Here is a 10,366-nt window from a genome sequence, read left to right as displayed (position 1 = left end):
TACTTTCCTCTACTTAATCAAAAGCCAATTCTCTGCCGCACTTCTTGACCGTTTCCTTTTCACCATTACACCTTTTTATAGCACTTCATCTTTTTAAACAAATGATAGGCTATAATATTTTAATCATACAACACATGTGCCCCATTATTTCTAAATATTTCACTAATTCTTTAATCTTTCCTATTCAACACGGTTCTATCAGTTCACTCTGATTATGTTTCACCTTACAGTGTCCTCAAATTTTTAGATACGAATTCACCAAGTTTACTGAACCCTTTATAAGAAGTCAGAACAGTACTAAGCACTTTGCAGGTGTTATTTCACTTAGACCTGAAATAATTTCAAATTTCTAAAAAATAAATATCAAATTTTTTATTAGTAGGTGATAATACAACTGTGAGGCATTGTTAGCCCTTTGTTGGTTTTTCTTTCTGTCTGCAAGCATAAGCACATGTTGATAAACACAATACCATCCCAAACTCACAGTCCTCTTAAGAACCTGCTGTCATGAAAGCCTCAAGTAGCTTTTGTTTGGCATCAAGATCCCAAATAAAAAGTTTAAATAACTCAACATTTGAAATATGGAAAATAGGAGAGTGTTCAGGAAATGTTAACATGGGAACACAATGTTTATCATTTATGAAGTATACTTACCCAGTTGGTGCTACATTTTACAAACTATTCTTTGTGCTTAATTTCTCTGATTACAAAAATTAGGAATCAGAAATAATCAGTTTTGTATTTCTGACTGCACTTATACACTAAATATAGTACAGGTTTATTTTAATTTCTCTCTCATTTGGTATTTGAATATGAGCTAAATGGTTACAACCATTAGCAACAAATATTTTGCTTTTAGAAGAAAGAAATACTTTTACTATGTAAGTAGGATGAAAACAAAATTTTAGCAAGACAATAACCACTCAATAAAACATTTAAATATTGGGCAACAGAAAGATCTTTGTCATGATTTTTTGCACAATTAGTGACAGATTTTATATCTTCTGTTTTCTTCCAATGAATAATAGGGCTAAGTGTTACATGTTGTTTCACAGGAACATTTTTTAAATGTAATTAAAAAAAAAATAAATTATTTATTTTAGAACAAATTTAGCTTTACAGAAAAGTGGCAGATGTAATACAGAGTTTACTTATAGTGCTTATCTCATTTCCTTTAATGTAATTCTCTTGTTTCCACAATCAGAACTACAGAGCATTGATACATTACATTGTGATAAAGAATCTCCAGATTGTATTAAATTTCATCACTTCTCCATTCCTCTTTTCTGCCTTCCCTTCCACTCCCTTTCCTTCCATTTTCTTTATTAAGTTTCAGTTCGGATGCAATGACATTAATCATTGCCTTTCCTTTGTTCTGTGACACTTGCTGGCTTTTCTCGTGGTCCATTTTTATGTAAAATGCCTCCCAATTTTCATTCCTTTCACATTTTTCTCAGGCTTGGACTGGAGTTACAGGTTTCTAGAAAAGCTGCTACAAAGGTGAATTACCCTAATCATCAAACCTCATCAGGGATACATGTTCTCCACATGACATTACTGGGATATTAACTTTATCACTTGGTTAATTTAGTGTTTTCCAGCCATGCTCACTATAAAGTTACCATTTTCTGCTTTCCATTCTGTGCTCTTTGTACAAAGTCATCAAATCCTGACCACTCTACGTGGCATTAAACCTCCTGGAAAGGGAGTAGTTGTAATTTTTCTGTAAAGAGTTGTCTTTCCCTCTCCCATTTATTTCCCTCCAGTTATTAAATCATTTATAATATAATAGGCTCCTGGATATTAATTTTATACTTCAGTTATGATCAAATACTGCTTTGTTTATTTTCTTGTAAATTGTTCCAGTTTTGGCCATTGGGAGGTTTTTCAGGTTAGCTGCTGGGTGCCTTTGACGTGCCCCAATCTTATATTTTTTGAGCTCTTTTTTAACTATGTAGCCTCATAAGATGGTCTGAGCTTACTTACTCTGTATTTTCTCTGCCTTCATCCTTAGCATCAGGGTTCCTCCTGGAGCTCTAGTTCTTTCTCCAAGGAGCTCCAGTTCCTCTCACTGGTGAACAATATTTAGAAGCCACTATCTGGAACTGGGTCTGTGCCCCACTTGTGGGGTTTCATTGCTTCTATGTTGTTTAAGTGAACAGAGCTACATGATATACTAACCCATGCATACACACACATATGCATATTTGTTTATGTGTCAATTGTTTTTACGTATACTAAGCAAAACACGAGTACATACTGATGGCTCTGATTCTGAGCTAGTGGCCAGGATTCACTCTCACCTTCCTTTGTTGCTTACCAGTAACTTGCTTCTGAAAAGGGGGAGCTTGTTTTCTACCAGCCACCACTTTAATATTTTTTTTCTATGCTTGAGTGGGTCAGCAGTTTGTTTTTTGCTTATTTGTTATTCCAACTTTTTATCTACATTTGAGTGAGTTAACATAGTGTAGTATTAGTTTCAGGAATACAATTTAGTGTTTCATCACTTACATATAACACCCAGTGCTCAATACAAGTCCTCTCCTTAATATCCATCACCTATCTGACCCATCCCCCTGACACCTTCCCCTTGGTAAACATCAGTTTTTTCTCTATTATTGAGAGTCTGTTCTTGATTTGCTTCTCTTTTTGCTCCCATGATGTTCATTTGTTTTGTTTCATAAATTCCACTGTGAGTGAAAACATACGGTGTTTCACTTTCTCTGACTTATATCTTAGTCTGATACTCTCTAGCTCCACTGCATATGGCAAGATTTCAAACTATTTTATGGCTGAGTTATGTTCTAGTGTTTGTGATGTGTGTGTGTATGTGTGTGTGTGTGTTACATGTTTATTTATTCATCAGTCAATGGTCAATCTGGGCTTTTACCACAATTTGGCCATTGTTTATACAGCTGCTATAAACACTGGGTTACATATATCCCTTCAAATTAGTATTTTTATATTCTTTAAGTAAACACCTAGTAGTGCGATTGCTGGATCATAAGGTTGTTCTATTTTTAACCTTTTGAGAAATCTCCATACTGTTTTCCAGAGTGGCTGCACCAGTTTGCTTTCCCACCAAGAGTATAAGAGGGTATCCCTTTCTCTCGCAATATCTGTGCTCCCTGTGTTGCTCATTTTAGCCATTGCGACTGGTGTGAGGGAATATCTCATTGTAGTTTTGATTTGTGTTTCCCCGAATGAGTGATGTTGAACATCTTTTCATGTGTCTGTTGGCCATCTTTATATCTTCTGTGGAAAAAATGTCTATTCATGGCTTCTGTTCATTTTTAAGTGGATTAATTTTTTTTTTTTTTGGTGTTGAGTTTTAGGAGTTCTTTATATATTTTGGATACTAACCCTTTATCAGATATGTCATTTTAAAAATATCTTCTCATATTCTGTAGGTTGCCTGTTAGTTTTGTTGACTGTTTCCTTTGCTATGCAGAAGGTTTTATTTTGATAAAATTCCAAGAGTTTATTTTTCTTTGGTCCATTGCCTCAGGAGACATATCTAGTAAAAAGTTGCTATGGCCCATGTCAAGGAGGTCGCTGCCTGTGTTCTTCTCTAGGATTTTGATGGTTTCCTGTGTCACAATAAGTTCTTTCATCTGTTTTGGATACAATTTTGGTGTATGATGTAAGAAAGTGATCCAGTATTATTCTTTTTCATGTTGTTGTCTAGTTTTCCCAGCAATATTATTGAAGAAACTGTCTTTTTTCCATTGGATATTCTTTCGTGCTATGTCAATGATTAATTGACTGTATAGTTGTGTATTCATTTCTGGGTTTTCACTTTTAATTCATTGATCTATTAGTCTATTGTGTGCCAGTACCATATTGTATTCATGACTACAACATGTAATATAACTTGAAGTCTGGAATTGTGATGCCTCCAGCTTTGTTTTTCTTTTTCATGGTTGCTTTGGCCATTTAGGTCTTTTGTGGTCCCATAAAAATTTAGGATTTCTTGTTCTAGTTCTGTGAAAAATGTCATTGGTATTATAGTAGGATTGCATTAAATGTGTAGATTGCTTTGGGAAATATAGATATTTTAACAACATTTGTTCTTTTAATCATTGAGCATGAAATGTCTTTCCATTTCTTTGTGTCATTTTCAATGTCTTTCATCAGTGTTTTATTGTTTTCAGAGTACAGATCTTGTACCTCTTTGGTTAAGTTTATTTCTAGGTGTCTTTTGGATTTTGGTACAATTGTAAATGAGATTGATTCCTTGATTTCTCTTTTTGTTTCTTCATTATTTGTGTACTGCAATACAAAGTATTTCTGTGTGTTGATTTTGTATTCTGCAATTTTACTGAATTTATTTATCAATTTGAGCTCCTGTCAAAATCTAGGAATTTTTTAGTGGAGTCTTTCAGGTTTTCTGTATAGAGTACCATGTCATCTGCAAAGAGTGAAAGTTTGAATTCTTTCTTGCCAATTTGGATATCTTTTCTTTTTTGTTGTCCAGTGGCTGTGGCTAGGATTTCCAGCGCTATGTTAGGTAACAGTGGTGAGAGTGGACATCCCTGTCTTTTTCATGACCATAGAGGAAAATCTCTCAGTTTCACTCTTTGAAGATGATATTAGCTGTGGGTCTTTCATATGTGGCCTTCATGATGTTGAGTTATGTTCCCTCTATCCTCATTTTGTTCGGAGTTTTTATCATGAATAGATATTATATTTTGTCAAATGCTCTTTCTGCATCTGTTGAAAGGATCATATGGTTCTTACCCTTTCTTTTATTAATATGAATCATCCTTGCAGCCCAGGAATAAATTCCACGTGATTGTGGTGAGTCATTCTTATAATGTACTGTTGGATTCAATTTGCCATGTATTTTATTGAGAATTTTGCATCCCTGTTCATCAGGGATATTGTTGTGGAGTTCTATATTTTAGTGGAGCCTTTGTCTGGTTTGTAATCAGGGTAATGCTGGCTTTATTGAATGAATTTGGACATTTTCCTTCCACTTGTAGTTTTCAGAATAGTTGGAAGAATGAGGATTAAGTCATTTTTTTAAATGTTTGGTAGAATTCACCTGGGAAGACATTTGGCCCTGGACGTTATTTTGTTGGGAGATTTTTGATTACTGAATCAGCTTCTTTGCTGAGTATCCATCTGCTCATGTTTTCTACTTCATCCTGTTTTGTCCAGTTTGTTGGCATGTTGTTTTCTGTAACATTCTCTTATAATTGTTTTTTTGTGGCGTTGATGTTCTCCTCTCTTACTTGTTGACTATTTTTTGGTTCTTTCTCTTTTCTTTTTCATAAGTCTGGCTACAGGTTTACCAATTTTATTAGTTTTTTCAAAGAGCCAATTCCTGGTTTCAGTATTCTGTTCTATTATTTTAGTCTTCATATCATTTATTTCTGCTCTAATCTTTATTATTTTACTTCCTTATTTTAATTCTTTCATCACTGCAGTAAGGGCCTTCCTACAGTCTTCTAGTCTTTTCTCAAACCCAGCAAGTATCCTCACGATTATTTAAATTCTCCATTAGGCATGCTACTTATATCTATTTCACTTAGATATCTGGCCTGACCTTATTGTGCCATTTCATTTGGGATGAATTCCTTCATCTTGGAATTAATTTTTTTCTAAGTCTCTCTCTTCTGTGTTTAGGAAAGCCTGTTATGTTTCCTGCTCCTGAGAGGAAAGAATAGGCTCTTCTTGGTTGTGGACAGTGTTTGGTCCTTGGCCACAGTCTGGGGAGTTGTAAGTAGGTGTGTTCTTTTGAGTTTGTTAAATGAGACCGGGTGATACTTCCACTAGAACTGAAGCTATGCAGAACTCTCTGGTTGGGAGATATGGTTTGGACACTGATTTGGGACTGGGGCAAACTAGGCCAATAAGGACTTTAATGCAGGAGTGTGGGATATGTGTAAGCTGGCTGGGCAGTGTTGGAGCTGTGCTGCTTACTGTAGGTATTTTTGTGCTTATGCCGAAGGGCAGATGTTGGCAATGATGCCAGTTAGCTCCTTTGTCCCTGGAGAAGGGTCTCCATGCTTGCTGCACTCAGGGAAGCACTCTGAGCAGAATGAATAAATTCCTCCTGTGTGCCTCAGGCATTTTTCAGATCATAGTTTTGAAACTGTTTTTCTCCTGATTCTTTGCCTGTCTTCTCTCTGGGAGGAACGCAGTGCCCTCTGGGCTCTATCCCAGCAAAGGCTGCTGAGGTTTAAAACTGTAGGATTTTGTGGTCTGATGTGTGAAGTGGCCTGTGCTGGTCTTCTGGGAGTGAGTCTTCCAGTGCTGGGACTGAGGGAGGTTTGACTGAGAAGGACAGTTGTACCTGAGCACAGTGGAGAAGGACTTGGAAAAAACAGGATAGGCAGTCAGGGTAGGGGTGAGCCACCCTAAGCAGCTGTCCTTGTGCCTATGGTGAGGGGGCAGGGAGGGATGTAACATCTATTGGTTCCTTTTCAGTGGAGAGGTGAGTCTGCAAACATCACCTCTCACAGATACACACCAAGAGGGAACAGTCTCTTCCCATGCACCTTAAGCAAGCCTCAGATTGTGCCATCTGCCCCAGGTTGTTTGCCCGCCTTCTCCCCAGGAGTTGGGCAGTACACTCAGGGCTCTAACTCAGCCAAGCCCACTGACCTCTAAAACCCCAGGCTTTAAGTCCCACGAGTAGTAAAAACTCATGAAATCCACCCCCTCTTGTTTTCCCTGTCAATGGCTTTGAGGAAGTGTTCTCCTTGTGAGTTCCCCTGTGTGGGTCTGTCTCTCACATGTCTCTGTGATCATGACTCCCAGCCCTCCACACCACCCTGAACCATTTCTCTCCTAAACTAGGTCCCATCCCTTCCTACCTTCCTTGCTGTGGCTTCCTGTCTCCCTCTAGTTGTGGAGTTTGTTCTGTCAGTCCTCAGGCCAATTTCTTGGGTTTCAGAATGATTGGATAGTTATCTAGTTGTGTTTGAGAGAGGAGAGGAGCCTGGGGTCCTCCTACTAATGCCACTGTCTTAGCTTCCCCAGCCCTGGCCAGACCATGTTACTTCTGATTTAAGTCTCAATTGATAATGAACTCAGTCCCTTTCACATTTTTAGATAAATCGAATATTTAGAAAGGTCTGTTTTGCCTTACTGCCTCTACCAAAATGGCATTAAAATAGGTGACTGGAAAACAAGAGTCTATTTTGACATTTCCTGTAAAAACAACTATTATACGTAATTCTTCTAGATGAGACATATGACAGGGGCACAGCAAAAAATGGAAAGTATGAGAGGAAACAACCATTTTTAAAAAATGATAGTGCTGTATCTGCTGGCAGCTTTACTAAACTAAAGAATCTTCTTGAAACTAAGTTAACAAAAATGTCAAGAGAAGCAGCACCTGGAGAAGGCAAATCAAGGCCTGAGTCTTTAACTACTAAAGGCAAGAGTGTAACCTGAATCCTCCAAAATAATTTGAGATTTATTGTACCAATGTGTGTTATTGAGCCAAAATTACACATGGAAATATTAAAGATGACAAGTAAAGCAAATTGTTTCCCTTCATCGTTTTCATTTCTGTTTACACAAACTCCTCCTACTTATGGTCAAATTATATCATTATTCCCTTTTCCTTGCCTTGTAATATAACCATGAATTTTGAACTCACGATTTCTTCACACTCAACTTTTACCAATTTTATGATAAAAAAGCACATAAATGAAAGTACTATATAAGAAGAACATGATATGAAAAATAAAAATGAAAACCTGTTTTCTCATGTACCTTTGTTTTTGGAATATTATTTCAGTATTTCACGCACTCTACTTGCTTTATTATAAATTTCATACAAGTTTATTAGATCCTGCTATCATTCTGGTTTGTTCTGTTTATGGATATTAGCATGAACATCTCTCTCCTTCCCTCTTATTTACAGTTATTTCATTTTGGAGTTAGATCTTGGTTTCTTCACCTTACAGCCTTTTCCCTCAATGTCATTATAGTTTTTACTTTTCTTTGGCAAAGACCAAGTTTGGTGAATGCAAAAATAGTGAACACAGCTGATATTTTAGTGAAACCTTACAGGATAAATGAAAGTTGAGGTAGAAGAGAGGTATAGCAAATATTTTAAGATGGACTAAAAATACATCGATATCAATTACAAAAGTGTGTGAGTGTTTTAAGGACAGAAGTCCTTTGGGGATAATGTCCTTAAAATGGATTGGTTAATAACAGCCTCATTCTTCAAATTATTTAGAAAATCAAAAGTAAATTTTAAAAAACATAGTCATACACCCGTACTCTGATAATGGTACTTTATATTTTTACTTCTTGTAAATATTGTTGATAAAATATTTAAAGTTATATAATTTGATAGGTTTTAGAACTTATTTTATTTCTTTTTTAAGATTTTATTTATTTAGTTGACAGAGATCACAAGTAGGCAGAGAGGCAGGCAGAGAGTGGTGGAAGCAGACTTCATGCTAAGCAGAGAGCCTGATGTGAGGCTCCATCGCAGGACCCTGGGATCATGACCTGAGCTGAAGGCAGATGCTTTAACCCCTGAGCCACTCAGGTGCCCCGGTTTTAGAGCTTATTATATCTATTTTAGTTATAACACACCTAGCATCTTATTTAAAAAGCCCTAACAACTAAAATTGCTAGTAAATCCTTTTCATTGGTGGTTTGTCCCAAATTTTTAGGGATACATACGTACCAGCTGATCTATTAATATTAAACAATGATAAACGTAATCTATACAACTTTCAAAAAGATCAGAGACAATGCATTCCTGTGAATGCATGCAAACTTTTAGTCAATTTTCTACTTGGTCCCTAACATATAAAAATGTTATTCAATACCACCTAATGGGTTCTGATCCTAAGGCTCAGTCTCCCAGCACACTCATTTGCATGGGAGGTATTGTGGATGCTGCTGAAGAGGCTGGGACTTCCAAAGTCAGTCACTTCACTCAGCTGCTGCTTCAGAAGCAGACAAGTGTAAACTGCAGTCAGGTCTTCATGCCCCACACCCCAGAAGTCAGCACTGCACTGAGAGTTTAGAAGTCACACTGTTCACCCTCGAAAACACACATTCACAGTCAGTTTGATGGTTTAATCATCCTTTACTGGTAAGGTATATAGCATTTAGTAGCATAAAAAGAGTAATCAAATATATTTCTGCTAAATGACATATTTTAGAACTGGGGATTTGACACAAGGCATAGACAGAGATGTGCAGCTGCCATGCAGAGTAACTACACCAGGACCGGGAAGATCTCAGTTCACAGGCATGCCTAAAGACCATGTTTGCCTTTAAGAGAAAGCCCTGTTGCATGGAGAATTTGCAGACTGCTTTCTTTCTTTATGTCAGAAACCTACTTCCTGAAAACTATTAGTTAGATCTTAGCAAAGAAACTGTATGCGAAAAAGGCAAACTGACAAGAAAAATTGCTGGGGACTCTCACAAGTGCTACTATCATTATTTGGAGGAGGATAAGACATGTGTGTTTGAGAATGATGGAAAAGGAAGCTCAAACCGTGGGGAGAGTGCTTTTGAATAGACTTGACCAGGTGTAGCTGACATAGAGGTGGATTTCCATTGTTATTACTACACAGCTCTAAGGATTTTGAAACATCAGAGCATTGGGACCCTTGTGGTGCACAGATCAATGTGGTTCATATGAAAAAATAAAACAAAACGGCTTTTGTTCCTGCCTAACTCTGACTTCTAGGGTTAAATAGGGCATAGAGCTGGTCACTGAATTAAATAATCTCTTTTAAAAAATGCTCTGATAGTTTTTGCTCCAACTACTGGGACAGATGAATTTTAGTTTGATGCATTAAAAGGACTGCATGTAAACTTATTCAATATTTTAAATATTTCCCTATATTTGTGTCTTCATTTTATTATTTGAAGAGTTGGCTTTTTCAGGAAGCTTAAAGAGATCACAGGAAATGAGAAGAAATGTGATATTCTTAAAATCACTCATATCTCAGTTTTTAGGTATTTAGATATACTGTACTATATTAAGCAATCTGGCTTCCTTAGGATGTTTGTTAAAAATAGGATCTAAAATTTGAACACATTTTGACGGTCTCTGTTTTTACTATATGTATGTAACAAGTGGGAACTTACTTTCATTCCATAAAAAGAATGCATATGAGTCATGTCAGGTAGAATACAGACATTTCATTTTTTATTTTCATAACTTTTGAATTTTATTGTTAAGCATTTCCTAATCTCATGAGATTTTGAAAAGGCCATTTCCCCCAATCTTCAAAGTACCTACTAAATCCCAGGTTTAAACTGATTCAGAGAATATGTATAAGATTTAGCATTTGAGTTTTCTATGAGTTTTGTCTGCCACAGAGTAGAGTACAGGAGTTAATGAGATGCTGACACCAGTGGAAACTTGGGC

Source organism: Meles meles, chromosome 7 (assembly GCF_922984935.1).
Source record: "Meles meles chromosome 7, mMelMel3.1 paternal haplotype, whole genome shotgun sequence".
Classification (NCBI taxonomy): domain Eukaryota; kingdom Metazoa; phylum Chordata; class Mammalia; order Carnivora; family Mustelidae; genus Meles; species Meles meles.
Note: the sequence above shows the minus strand (reverse complement) of the source record.